Below are 15,923 nucleotides of genomic sequence, written 5' to 3'. Positions count from 1 at the left end.
ACGTAAAAAAATTTAACAAACTGAGTTCGGACGAATTCTTACTAAGCTGAGCTTGATTCTGTTGGTTCTATTCGTTTGCAATCCTAAATCGGCCCAACCAAACAAAATCCAAAAACCAAGGGTGCCAACCAGCTTGATTGCGCCTATTACACACAATCAAGCTCAACCCACATATTCTGGCACTGTTTGGCAAGTTATTTATTTAGTTTTTTTTTTTTTGACTAAAATAGTTAATAAAGGAAAAATAGATTAAAATAATCAATAAGGTAAAATGTCACATCCAATCCATAATCATTTCATTTTTTCTCTCATAACTATCAAATCAACTGTAGAAAAAATCAACTATCTTTCTAAACACAATTATTTTAGCCAAGCTAAAATAATTAGAAAGTCAAATAGTCAACTTCTCAAATAATACCCAATTACATTAAAAAGTATGGGGTAAATGGTTTGTTTAGTCAGTGTTAAAAAAAAAATTAGCACAGAATTGAATCTTTCAATTTTTATCGTTGGAGGAATTGACACTGACCATATACTATGGTTCCATTTTTTTTTATATTTTTTCAGCTTGATATAGAAGAAATATTTACATGAGGTTTGAAATGATTTTATAAAGCTTGTAAAATTTTGCATTGAAAATAAATGAACAAAAAGTAGGAAAGTATATATCTCCCTCTTTAATTTTTATCACAAAAGTGTATCATATTTGTCACTTTTTTTATGAAATTGAAAATTTTCTTACACACAAAAATTTAATATAAAAGTATTTAAATATAATATTTGGTCAGTTTGATTTGCATCAGTGTAAAAAAATTTAAAACAAAAAAGAGACCATACATTATGAAATATGGACAAAAAAATTGATGTTATTTTGATCGGTCAATTCAGTTCCATCAATTTTTCTTATAACTATAAATAAAAGTGCATGTATATTTAAAAAAAGGAGAATATCAAAAAAGTTGAGAGTGAAAAAATAATTACAAAATAATAAAGGTACAAGTAATTTATGCATTCAATCATGCAAAGAAATAAGTTAAAAATAAAATAAAGAGTTAAGAAATAATAAAAAAAAAATATCAAAAAAATTCAATGTTTGTACTAACCCAAAAAAAAAAGGACTTTTTTTTAGTAATTCCTAAGCACATCAATCTTCTAAAATTGTAACATTATCAAATCTTATATGAAATTTAGCATAAAGTTTGATTTTGATATAAGTTTGACATTTATCAAAATTTAGCTAAAAGTTTTTTTTTTATCACTCTCACGATGGATTCACCAATAGAGTTTTTATTTGGAATTTTAAATAAAAATTAATAAAGAAATTGTTATAATCAAATAGAATATCAAATTATAACATTTTAACAGTATAATTTGTTAAAATTTAATTTTAATATTACCATTTTAGCATCAACCTATATCTTGTAATGAATGACAATTTTGGGGCGGGTTTCCACATTGTGATGAAAGGTTGAACTAGATTGCAAATTGCTATTTTTATTTTTTTAGATGGTATTATTCACATGCTAATTCACTTATTGATATTCATAATTCAAATTATATTATAAAAATAAAAAAACAAAACAAAACAAACAAGAAGAAGAAGTTAAAATGTGAAATACAAACAAAACCAAAAATAGTGAAAATAACAATTCATATAAGATTTCACGTTTTAAATTTTGCTTAAAACTTTCGTTTCGGAAGTGGGTTGGTTTTTTAGCTTTTTAATTTTTTTGGCTATTTTAGTCTGGGTTAAAAAACTTGGTTTAAGAAGGACTTTTTGACTTTTTGATTTTTTTGACCTTTTTTGTGAAAAAAGAGTATAATGATTATGAGTTGAATGTGTTATTTTGTTTGTCGTGACTAAAATAATTTATTTTATTTTTTATAATTAAAATAATCAAAAAAAAAAAACCTGAAAACCTTAATATTAGATAAACATAAATGAACAAAAAGTCAATGGCTTTTATACTTTTATTATTGATTATTAGCTTTTTACTGTTATGTTAGGGTGGATCTCACCTTTTCTTTTCCTTTTTATAGATTGGTGACTCACTTATGCATTACATAACCATGAATTATAGGTTAGTTTGACAAATACAACTACTTTCTTTGCATTGCAGATTTTATTTATTTCTTTATTTATTTATTTTCAACCGTCAGTGACAACCTCATGTCATACGAATTTGACGTGATTAACCCATTTAATCAAGCTCCTATATAAATACCAATTTCGTCGTATTATATTTTATCAATATGTGAACAAAGCCATTTTTGCTACTATGTCGGTATAGATAGAAATTTTATGTGGGTATTTAAATGCACTCCAACAATGATAATTTATCCAATAAACCATTGGGTACGGACTTATGTACCTCGGGAAATTATAGTCTATTGTCGTAGTATTGGGTGTTTGTACTCTTAATCAATATTCCTTAATCGTTCGATACAATACCTCATATACCTATCTTTTTCATCAATTATAATACTATAAAATATCATATATCTATATTCTAAAATTACTGAATAATTACCCATGTAATTTTTAGGGTGTGTTTGTTTTGAAGGATTAGGGTGTGAGATTAGTCCATTGTTTGTTTCATTTTTTTTGCTCTGGACTATTAGTTCTATATTTGTGGAACTATCCTGTTCCATGGGGGGGTGGGATTGTTTCCATGGGATTGGTATCCTATAGGATTAGGCTCTGAAATGTCCATTTTACCCCATACTATTACGTAGCAAACAATTAGAAAATAGTAAAATAATCTTTTGAACATTTATAAATTATTTTTTTAGTGCTGTTAATTTAAAATTATATATTAAATAAAAAATTTAAATTATAAATTATAAATTAAATTTAATTAAAAATAATAAATTATAAATTATTGCCTTATAAATTAAATTTTTTTAGTGTTGTTAAAAAATTAAATTTACATATTAAATTAAATTATTTTTTTAGTGTTGTTAATTTAAAATTATATATTAAATAAAAAATATAAATTATAAATTAAATTTATTTAAAAATAATAAATTATAAATTATGGCCTTATAAATTAAATTGTTTTAGTGTTGTTGAAAATTTAATTTATATATTAAATAAAATTATTTTTTATTGTCGTTAATTTAAAATTATATATTAAATAAAAAATATAAATTATAAATTATAAATTTAATTTAATTTAATTGAAAATAATAAATTAAAAATAATGGCCTTATAAATTAAATTTTTTTAGTGTTGTTAAATTATAAATTATAAATTATAGATTACAAATTTAAAATTATATATTAAATAAAAATTATAAATTACAAGGGTAAAATAGTCTTTTGAACATTTATCCTTATCCAGTCCGTTTAACCAAATATTGGATTCACAAAAAATAATCCAATCCAGAATCTTATGACTAAATAAATATAGGATACAAATCCAATCCAACCAAATAATCCGAAAACAATATATCCAAAAACTAACAGTCAAATAAATTACAATCTCTCCTTATCTAATCCGTCCAAACAAACAAATCCTTACATTTTACTTCTCACAAAACTTCAAATTACTTAGAATCTCTCGAAAGCACCACCTCTTTTTAGGTAAACTCATATTAAAGGAGTTTTATTCAAATCAAAGGTAACTTTGTTTTTTCTCAAATTTTAAAAGAGTACTTTAAAGTAACATGTCAATCATTGTCACTTGTAAACTTTTACTCAAATTTTTCCATTGAAATAAATTATAACAAAAATAAATTTTTACTTACAGCTTTCATTCAATTCTAAATAAAATTAGATGGAATAAAGATGACTTAAGAAAATTATGAATAAGGACTTAATTATGCTAATTAGTTGAGATTTTAAATTGAAAAATAATATTTAAAGAAATAAATCATATAAATTTTCATAATATATTGATAGTAAAATGTTTAAAACATTCAAAAAGTCTCTTTTAATTTACAGTAAATTACAAAAAAAAAAAAAAAAAACACTGGTTTGACCCTCATAACAGATTAAATCCCGAATTTTTAATTTTGTCAAATTAACCATTAAAATTTTGATTTCTTTTCAATATAAACCATTTGCCTATTTTCTATAGGTAAAACTAGGAATGGCAACGGAGATCACACTCCCCGTCCCCGATCCTCGAAGGTAAAAATATCTCCGTCCCTACCCCAGATCCTCGGCGGGGAACCCATTCACCCCTCCATCCCCGCTCCCTAACGAGGATCGAGTTTCCCCAACCCCGAAAAATCCCTGACCTAAGTATTTGATCCTCTGTTTCTTCTTCATCAACAACAACAACATCAACCATCAACAACGAAATCATTATGTGTAAAATAAGAAAAAATAAAAATCTGAACAAATTTGAACAGATCAATAAAATGATACATACATCGATATATATATATATATATATAGAGGAAGAGAGCTTCACGGTTCACGATCTATTCAGATCGGTGATCGATAACAACGGTCACGATCTATTCACGAGCAGTGGTGAGGGAGGAGTGACAGTCGTCGGTGTCGTGTATGAAAGAGAGAGAGAGAGGAAGGCGAAAGCAGCGACTGTGAGGAAAGAACGACAGCCATCGTGTGTGGGAAAGAGAGAAAGGCGAAAGCAGCAGCAGTGAGGGAGGAGCGGCTGCCGTCATTGTGTGAGAGAGAGAGAGGGAGGTGAAACCCTAAGTGGTGAGAGAGAGAGAGCAGCATCAGCAGCCAACATAGTGTGGGTGTGTGAAGTGAACCAAACCTAAGCGCGCTCACACACACACACACACACACACACACACATATATATATATATATATATATATATATATATTTATAAACTAGGGATAATGGTAATTTTGCATCAGGGCTAAACAGGGCGGAGGTCCGGGCTGGGCCGGTCCCGGTCTCAGTCCCAATCTAGGGCTGGGACATGTATCTCCGTCCCCGGCCCGAACATCATTGGGGATTTATTTTTGAATACCATCCCCGGCCCGTGGGGGTATTTTCGGGGAATAACCGCTCAATTCGGGGTTGGATCACCATTAGGCCGGGTTCAGATTACCATCCCTAAGTAAAATTGACCCCAAAAAAATTTATTTTAGTCATTAAACTCAATAAAAAAAGATATTTTAGACATTTTATATATACCTACATTGAGTTTAATAATGAAAATATTTTTTTATCAACTTTACTTAACAAAAATAGGTGAATGGTTTAAAATGAAAATGTTAGACATGGTCCGTTTAGGAAGATCACTTGGGTTAAAATAGCCATATAAGACAAAATAGGCTATTTTAGCCAAATAAGACAAAATGTCACATCTAACCCATAACTATTTCATTTTTCTCTCACAAAAGTCAAAAAAGTTAAAAAGTCTATCCCAAGCCAAAAAATCAAAAAGCCAATCCACATCCCAAACAAAGGCATATTGATTTTGATGATTTTGTTTTGATTTATGTTTTGATTTCATTGAAGAGTTAAATTGTCTAAAATCTTATAATTAATTTAACATCATAATTCATCCTCATTTTGTCTTATTTATATTTTTTAGAGGCCAAAATTTCAGCTCAAACAAGCAAGAACCAAGCAGCAAGCAAAAACATTGTTTTGATTTTGTATTAATGGATTATAATTGAAAACTTATTGTTTGATTAAATCATTATAATTTATGATTCTTTTAGTGTTTAACCATGTTTTTTAAGGCCAAAAAGAAGCTTAAACAAGTGTTAAAGAAGTCTCATAACAACAGCAAGCAGCAGCAGCAAAAATAGCCAAAACAAAGGAGACTGAAAATAAACTAGGTGGATGTTCGGGGGGACGACCGGCTAGGCCAAAATCAACCCGTTTCACTCCAGCTCAGTCCAATTTCGCTCCGGTTGTCAGACTAGTAGTATGCTTAACAATCGCGAACGACACTTGACCGGACATCCGGGAGGGCGACCGAGTGACCAAAAACAAATCTTCATCTGGAACATCCGGGTGGACAATCACTCTATGCTGCAACGGCTCTTTTGAATACTTGTCAATAATCAGACCCATTTTTCAACATCTAATCATGTATGGGAAATACAAAGTTGAGTAGAGTAGATTTAGCAAAAATTTCACTCATTCTTCTCAGCACATGTAACGGACAATGGTCAATGAATTTCTCTTTAAATAAATAGAAGTGCTCCCGCTGAAGAAAGAGCGTACAGAGACAACAAGCAAAACATTTTCATATCATTCATCACTCACATATTTCATCTTCTCTGAGTTCCTGAAGTGATATTCATCTGAGTATTACATTCATCCTTCAGAAAATCAAACATTGAGCTTTTAGCCTTAAGTTTATCTAACCGTGAGAGGTTATTAAAAAAATCAGAAAGACTTGAGCTAAGAAAATTTCTTTGATTCTATCATTAATCTCAAACTCATCCTTAGAGTTATCTAAAGTATTCTCCATTCTTGTTTTATTCAATTTTTTTAGAAAACAAACACCGAACCTAAGCCTTAAGTATATACACCTTTGAGAAGTTTACTGATATATCTTCTGAGCTTCAACATTATATCTGTGTAAGATATTTTTGTATCTTTCTTTAAAAGCAAAAACACACATTTCTAATCTTGTAAAAGGCCACTAGCAAGCCTGTAAAAGTAAAGAAAATTTGTGGATGATTGCTCCATGTGTATGAGGTTACTAGCACCTCTGTGAAGTTAGAAAATCTGTAGAAGATTGCTCCATGTACATGAGGCTGCTAGCACCCCTATAAAGCTAGAAAATAGTGAAAAATCTCAAGTGAAACTTAAGGAATGAATGTAGGCTTGGTTGAAGAAGAACCACTATAAATCGTGTTTGCATTTTTCTCTCTTATCTCTTTACTCTATTATTCTAGCTAATTGATATATTTGTTTCCATTCACTGTGTTAGCTTAATCCACTGCCATTTAACTTATTGTGTTAAGTTTTGCCTGATCAATTTCTACTATATTAGTTAGTACGTTTTTATTAGGGAATTATTATTTTTTAATTTGTAGAAACCTAATTCACCTCTGTCACGACCCAAACCAGCCCCTATGGGTTTAGCACCGTAACCGGCCAGTAATTCGTGATTACCAAAGTCCTGCTTAACAGTAAAGACAGTAATACAGAGTACAGGGGCTGGCGGAAGCCAAAACAGTAATAAAAGATGTCCAATGAGCTGTGACGGTCTGTATGCAAAAAGACTTTTCTGAGCATATTCACATTCATAAGCAAAACAGTATGTACATACACACATCATATACAGACATTCAAGTTGGGGACCAAGTCCCTACCATAACAATACAGTGCCAATCACATACAGTCTATACAAAACAGAGACAGAAATGGGTAATCTAAACACCCCGAAGCAGCCTTGGCTTGACGCACTTGGAACCTCGAAGTAAGGCACAATGGTTGGCTTGACAAAAAGGGAGTTTAACCCAACGCTCCTAGCTCCGATCCGGTGCCTGGACACCTACATATATATATATATATGAACAGTGAGCTAAAGCCCAGTGAATAACAGTTATGTAAAGAGCTTAAGAATGAATGTCCTTTCAGTCAATAAGCAGTCATATCAGTCATTTAGAAACCATAGCAGTTATATATGGTACATCCGATAGCAAACAGTACAGTAGGTCTTAATAGACCGAACAGTCGGTTGATGGCCATCATAACAGTAAACAGTAGTGGTTCTAACATGGGAATCGACAGAGATTTCTATGATAATAGCAGTAACAGTGCAGTAACAGTAAATTGCTATGGATGCCACATATACAGTTTACAAATATGATAAACATTTATTCAGTAAGAAATATCATTTCAGAAAGCAGTACAGTTGATCATTCAGAAAATATTCATGATTGAATATATCTTTATAACATTGTTACTCACAGAGTTCTGGGCTACAAATAGGCTAGTGAGCGTCATCGGATACCAATCCTACACAGTCACAGGATGAACACACACTAAGTTGCACGTTTGGGAAACAATAACTTAGTCTCTATCTTGACTTGGTGTGGTTCTATAGCATTATCCTCATTAAGATGCCTTAAACTAGGCCTAGGAATGCTTAGAATGAAATGAGGATGCAAAGATGTACTTTAAAACACTTTTCAAAATTTTCAGAAAATAAGGGTCTCGCTCGAGCGTGGCTTTCTACGCTCAAGCGGATATTCAAATAAAGGAGCTCTGCTCGAGCGTGACTTTCTTCGCTCGAGCGGACTGCAAACTCAGGTAAAAGTACTGGATGCATGAAATTCACGCTCGACGGGCGCTCGACCCCTGCTCGAGCGTGAGACACAAGTCCTCACTCGAGCGTGCATTCCCTCGCTCGAGTGGACTGTAAACACATGCAAAGTACTGGATATACGCATTTCACGCTCAAGCGTTACTTTCCCCGCTCGAGCGGACTGCATGAACTCAAAGTATACGCTCGAGCGTGGATCCAAAATCTGGAATTTCCAGATTTGTCTCCAAGCATGAAACTCAACATTTAAAGCATCAAATTCGATCATTTTGGGCTAATTTTCTGGAAAATACTTTAAAACTCATAATATGACATGTTTCAAAGATCAATTTGCAAAATCAAAGCCCAAACGTAGTTCAATTGAACCAATTTCCAAACAAAACTTCAAAAACATGATGTACATGCAACATGCATGACTTTAATCAACTTCAAAGCTTCTAATACAAGAACAAATGAGTCAATCCTTCCAAAAACATGTTGAAGTCATGGACCAAAGCTATAATATGGACATGCATGTGAGGATTTCCATGAAATCAACCTCAAAAACCAACAATGTATACATGCATGCATGAATTCCTACTCAATTCAACATATTAAGCTAATCCCTGCCTTAAATCACTAACCTTACCATGAATCATGCAAGAACAACGCAAACTCACAATTAAAAGGGTGAGTCTCCTACCTCAAGTCTCCATTTCAAGGTATAGAAGCTCAAATTTTGCAAGTTCCTTCAAATCTTCTAATTCTCCAAGTAATCTCCTAGTTGAAACCAATTCTCCCTATTCTCAGTCTCTCTCTCTCGAAATGGCCTCAATATGGCTGAAGAGTGATGTGTGATCAAGTGTAATAAAGCTTCAACATTGTCTTAGGTAGTGGCCCATTAAGTGGCAAAATGGTAGATAAGTCCAACTAATGTAATTTAGCTTATTTAATCCAATTTAATCATACCAAATCAAATTTCAACTAAATTTACCATAAAATCACATTAATTCTAATTAATACAAAACATTAATCAGTTCCGGATTCGGCTGCCGATAAGGCCTTCAATTTGCAGTTTAAAACATAAAACATGAACAGATCATTAGCAGTCAAACAAATAGACATGCATTCAAGCTAATACACTCAATCAATCGGTCAGAATTTCAGTCAATCAGTCACTTAACGTGCTTAATCATAGATTAGCACTAATTAGTGGTGAGGGTCGTCACAACCTCCCTCTTAGGTTGTTTTTTGGGTAACAGAAAACAAATCAAAATTTGGGTTTAAATTGATAAAATTAAAAATTTATTTTATGACAAGGCTCAAAGTTTGATTTTTTTTTTTTTTTTTGTAATTTACCCTTACTTTAACTCACAGTGATATAATATATATTAATATTTAATTTGTCAAAAAAAAGAATCATATAAAGTTTAATTCTCTTATAATTATTTGGTAATAATTATAAGGGCGCTCGGGCGATAAATCTAAATTTGAATTTTCTTTGTTCGTAGGTCCGGAGGCTGAAACACTTTGTCCATAAGTACAAACTCGTGTAAAATGACCAAACTACCCAAGTATATATATATATATATATATATATTTCAGTTGTCATTCCTACTCATCTCCGGTGTCGTCTCAGCCCTCTCCCTCTCTTCTTTTTGTTTCTCTCTCTCATTCTCTCCCTCTTCTCTCTCTATAACCTGTTAGAGTTCCGATGTTAATGAAAGATGTGGATCTCCCAAAGAGAGAACGACGATGACAGTCCACGATTAGAGTATCCTACCATTCTATTCGTCCCCAAGGCACTCCGGTCTAACAGCCAAGTCTATTTACAGTGGCAGATCTAAAACCCTAGCGATCTTCTACTTTATTCTTTTCTCTTCTTTTCTTCTTCATTTTTGATCTCCCATCTTTATGATTCTCATTATATAATTACACACACACACACACACACATATATATATGTGTGTGGGGGGGAGCAGGAGGGGGGAGGGAGTGATGAATATGGAATACTCTTTTTGTCCAAATGAGCCCTTTGAATAATCTTCACAGCGACGACTTGAAATAAGAATAAAGCTCCGAACCGTAGTGTCGGAATTAGCACTCCGATGGTCTAGTTAGTTTCTGTACGAGGGTTGGTCTTTTCTACTAATTTCTTGTGGTTTAAGGTTCTTAGCACATACATTTTTCTTTAGCCTCTCTCCTCCTTTTATAGAGTCACTTTTCTTGATTCCCACTCCATCAATCATCATCATCCTGTCAGTGCCCATCTTCATACCATACTTCCTCGAAAGAGACATTCTGGTCATACTCAATGGGTCTATGCTGACTCAACCAACATATTTGGCTCTTCTATTCAGCACAGGTACCCACTATTCCGCGCTTCACGACATTTTCATCAAGCTCAATCGGATATTTATTCGGCAAAGACGCAATGCGGTGGGCTTGGCTCATTTAGTCTATTTTAAATGGGCTTTGGCTTAATTTGGCCCACAATTACGCAACTCCCACAATATAGAGAGAGAGGAGCATATAATTTAGGAGTAGAGGGGGAAAGGTTGAGTCGGAATGTCGGCGATGCATGTGGGGGAGTTCTTGATCTTGTCGTTCATAACCACTACTATGTTGGTGGTGCCGACGACGATAATGTATCACGATGGATTCCCGACTATTCTTCTAACTCTAGAGGGACCCTTTCCGGTGAACCAAAGTGTCAAGCCTAAGGTTCTCAAATCTCGAGATTGAGCAAGACACACCTAATTCTTGTAAGGTGTGGTCAGTAACATCGTCAATTTCTCACTCCTTGGTAACTCAGATCAATTCTTGTGAGGGTAGTGCTATTAAAATCCATTAATCCCATCTCTCTCTCTCTCTCTCTCTCTCTCTCTCGGTTCTTTGTTTCATTTCTTCTATACTTGTATACATACTACTATAAATGTATAAATATGTATTTATTGTATTGTATCATTTAGCTCAAATTTAAGTTGTTGAATATTTGAGATGTGAGACGTGTAAATCTGAATCTGTGAATTTCATATATATATATATATATATATATATTTTTGTAGCTAATGATTGTTGTTGATGAACAGATAAAACAAAAAAAACAGATAAAGATCTTTGTGTGAATTTGAAATTTGAACAGATCATAAAAATACACACACGTATATATATATATATAGAGAGAGAGAGAGAGAGACAGATAGGAATTTTTTTATCTAGCTTGTTATGATAATGAAATAAATAAGATACATATATAAGATTTGATTTATGCAAACCCTATTTTTGCAGCTAAACCTTGTACAGATAAAAGGCTTTGATCTGTCCAAATTGAATAGAGATTTTTTCAACAGATAGAGAGAAAAGAGAGATGGAGAAAGAAATAGATAGAGAAAGAAAAGAAAAGTGGATGGAGAAACAAATAGAAGAGAAAGTTTGAAAATTGTATGTAAATTTGAACAAATAAAAAAAATAGATTATAAAAATTCAACAAATAAGAAAAAAATTCAACAAATAGGTTAAAAAAATTTAAACAGATAGAAAAAAAAAATTGAACAAATAGATAGTCAATGAAAAGTCAACAGATAAATTAATGGATAAAATAAAAAATAAAATGTCCTCCAAAATCAGCAAAAGGACTTTTCACAAAATTATTTTATAAATGATGGATCTCTTATCGATAAAAAAATATTTATTGAATATAATACCTTATAACTTCATTATCTTAGATTTTTAATAATTTTCTTTAATTATAATTTTATTTTTTATGTGGGTTAATAAATTTGTTTTAAAAAATGAACACAATGATGATGGCGTGCGGATCCTCTAGAGTAACCCTCTAGAGTGATCTCCTAAAGTGGATGATCGGACGGCTCAGAATACTCCTCACAAAACGACGTCGTTTATCTATCAACTCTCTACGACGTCGTTTAGCTTTGTTCTCATTCCTCCATTTGTATCCTCTTTGTTTATCTATCAACTCTCTCTCTCTCTCTCTCTCTCGCCGGCGACATGAAGTTCCGATCATGGCTATCAACATGCTCCTCCGCCACCTCCTACGATCCCACACCACCACCACCACCACCACCAAAACCTCTATTCTCCGACACAAGTAGCGGCTCAGACATCCCTGGAAGCTCATCATCCACCTCCCATGACACCAGCTACAGCAGCAGCAGTCTCCAAAACAACCTCTCTCTCCAAACCCTCCCTTCTGTTCCTTCCCTCCAAAAACTCTCCCCCGAAACCCTAACCCTCTCCCTCGCCTCCCACTACCACTACCACCGCCTAGAGTCTTCACCGCACACCAGAACTGTAAGATCCGAATCTGGAAATTAACAAACAATAATAAGAATCACAGACTCGTCGCCACTCTCCCCACCGTCAACGATCGCTTACTCTGATTCGCTTTTCCGGCGAACTACGTGAAGGTTCGCCGTCACAGGAAGCGGCTCTGGATCGAACACCACGACACGGTTTCTGGACTCGAAGTTATCGACGGTTTGAATTTGATGTGTTCGGTTTCGTAGGACAAGTGTTTGAAGATTTGGAGAGTCTCCGATCTTCGATGCGTACAATCCATTAAAGCTCACGACGACGCCATTAACGCCGTCGCGGTGGCGATCAACGGCACGATTTACACCGCCTCCACCGACCGCCGGATTAAAGTTTGGGGACGAGCGTCTGGAGAGAGAAAGTACGAATTGATAGCGAGTTTAGAGAAGCATAAATCGGCGGTGAATGCTCTGGCATTGAACGGTGACGGAATATGGGGGAAGTTTGAAATCCTAAATTTGTTTTTTTTTTTTTTTTTTTTTTTTTTTTTTTGAAATTCCTCACCAAAACGACGTCGTTTTGGTAAGGAGTATTCTGAACCGTCCGATCATCCACTTTAGGAGATCACTCTAGAGGGTTACTCTAGAGGATCCGCACTCATGATGATGAGTTACGTGGCCTTCTTCTATGTCAGTCGGGGGAATAATTATTGGTTGGTTTAAGAACGTGAATCACAAATTATTATGTCTTTTTATATTTTTTAATTATCTATTCTATTATTAAAAAGGGAATAACAATTTTAGAGTCCTGATGTCATTTCTTAGAAAATTTTCCCAATTTTTTCTAAAATAACCTTAACTTTTTACACTTACATCAATTTTAATTAAGAGTAAAATGATAAATTAAAATAATCAATTCCACTTTCCCCCTCTATACTCTCCACGTCTCCTTATTATTGTGCAATTCTAAAGCAATTAGAACATCTTCACTGAACAGTTTTGAACATCTTCACTACATTTTGCATTTGTTTTACGAAATGATGAAAAGTTCTCTTCCATATGTGATTGGTTATATATTTCTATTTGGTAAGTTCTTTTTGTATGAATGTGTGTGTTTTTCATTTTGCTATTCACTGAAAAGTTCCCAACATCTTCATTGTTGTTTGTTTCTATTTAGTAAGTTATCTTTGGTATGAATGTGTGTTAGACTTATTTATTTTGATGATTTATTTAATTTATTTAGAAGAGAAAAATAGAATCAAAATTTATTTTGATGATTTATTTGAAAGAGTAAAATAGAATCAACATTTATTTTGATGATTTTATGTTTTAATTTATTTGAAAGAGAAAAATATAATCAAAATTTATTTTGTCCCATTATTTCTTACCTAAAACTTTTATCCTAAATATTGTTAGAATGTATTTAATATTTGATTAAATCAGAGGTTCAAACAACCCAGTACAACACCAGGCTAAAAGATTCAAATGGAAGATATTCAAATTAGTAATGATGGAGTAGAAGATATTCAAATGAATATAACGGCTATAAACGGCTATAAGTTTCATTATCTATACCAAAGCCTCTAATGTAAACAAGTAACAAAAAAATCAAAAAATATTCTTTGATCTATAATCACTCACATCTATTCTCTGAAAATTTCTCTGAGAAGTGTTATTCAATTTTTGTTTACATCGTCTTTTAGAAATTATACACTGAGATGTAAAGCTTTAAGCCCATCTTTCTTGTATGAGGTTTACAGAAAAACTAGAGCTTCATTTTTATATCTATCTTTGAGAGATAATTCTTGTAACTTTCTATGAAAGCAAAAACACATTCTTTTCAACCTTGTAAGAGTGTAGTACACTCAGTGTTCTTGACTTAGAAAGTCTGTGTAAAATCTGTAGAGGATTGCTCCATCTCTGAAAAGGTTGTTAGCTCCCTGTGAAGCTAGAGTATAGTGAAAAATCTCAAGTAAAGCTTGAGAAGTGAGTGTAGGCCGAGTTGAAACCAAACCACTATAAATTTATTTGCCTCTCTCTCCCTTATCTCTTTATTTTATTTAAATTGTCATAGCTATATTTCACATTTTCACTGTACTAAAATCATTAGCTGACATAGTTATTAGAACGCTTGTTTTAATTATTTTTATTTCATTAATTATATTTATCTACTATACTAGTCATAATTTTTATTGGAGTATTATTATTTTTATTTGTAAAAACTTAATTCACCCATATCTTAAATTGTCTTTTGAGTAATAATGTGTATGCTATATATATTTTTCTTTTTATAGTGAATTTCTTATTCTCTAGCATTTCTATATCCAAAAGCTACTCTGTTTTTTAACCAAAAAAAATCTTGTTGTGTGAGGTCTCTATGACAGCAATTACGTGATGCAGTGCATAAATAACATATTGGTTGTGAGATGGATTTCTCTGTTTGGCCAAAATTCATGAAAGTTTGGCCAAATCTCATGAAAATTTAAACATCCATGTCTGGCCAAAATTCAAAGAAAGTTGCTAGTGCCTTAAAGTGATAGTTAATTGATGTATACTTTCAAGCAAGGTTGTTCATATTCATAGTCCACCCCGACTAATGTTGAAACAATGCCAAGAAAATTTCGTAAAATTATTCAGTGTGTTTGGTTTTAATTTTCTATGAGTTTTCTATTTTTCATATTTTTTTTTCGTTTTTAGTGAATATTTTTAAAATTTTAAGCATTTTTTTTTTACTTTTTAAGATGCACCTTACTTAGATGTATCTAAAAACTAAAATATTTGTGAAAAAAATATTTTAAAAAATTAATAAATACACAAAAATATGAAAAATATACTAAATTTTCATTTTTTTTTTATTTTTGGTATTTAGTAAATTTTTTAAAGATTTTTTCACAAAAATTATACTTTTCAAATCTATTTATGTTAGGTGTGTCTAAAAATTAAAAAAATTGCTTAAAATATTAAAAAAAATTAGTAAAAATAGAAAAATACAGAAAACAAGAAAGTAGAATTTTTTGAAAAGTATTTTCAAAAAACTAGAAGCAAACATGGAGATTATTTATTTATTGTGCCTCCGTTTGGCAAGGGCTTTTTCAGGCTTTTTTGGCTATTTTAGCCACAAAAAATAAAATAGGCTATTTTAGCCATAACAAACAAAACATCACATCCAACCCATAATCATTGCATTCTTCTCTCACAAAAAAAGTCAAAAAAGCCAAAAAGTCAAAAAGCCCTTCCCAAACCAAGCTTTTTAGCCCATGCTAAAATAGCCAAAAAAGCCAAAAAACCAAAAAGCCAACCCACTTCCCAAACGGAGGCTCTTTCTGCTATGTCTATTTGGTATGTTTTGTATACAAGTGCATTTAATTGCTTTGATTTTATTTTTAAATTGTTAGTTTTCTTTATATATATTAAATATGTTTCAATGTTATTGTTTATTTTTCTTT

The 15,923-nt window shown here is 32.1% G+C and overlaps 1 pseudogene; it reads left to right on the top strand.

The window, feature by feature from the left end:
- Positions 1-12,083: 12,083 nt before the first annotated feature.
- LOC145802087 (protein JINGUBANG-like) lies at positions 12,084-13,131 on the top strand (annotated as a pseudogene).
- The last annotated feature ends 2,792 nt before the right edge of the window (positions 13,132-15,923 follow it).

The sequence above is a fragment of the Camellia sinensis genome, chromosome 11 (genome assembly GCF_055761805.1).
Source record: "Camellia sinensis isolate YWXY chromosome 11, ASM5576180v1, whole genome shotgun sequence".
NCBI classification, from domain to species: Eukaryota; Viridiplantae; Streptophyta; class Magnoliopsida; order Ericales; family Theaceae; genus Camellia; species Camellia sinensis.
This window is presented reverse-complemented; position numbering and strand designations above follow the sequence as displayed.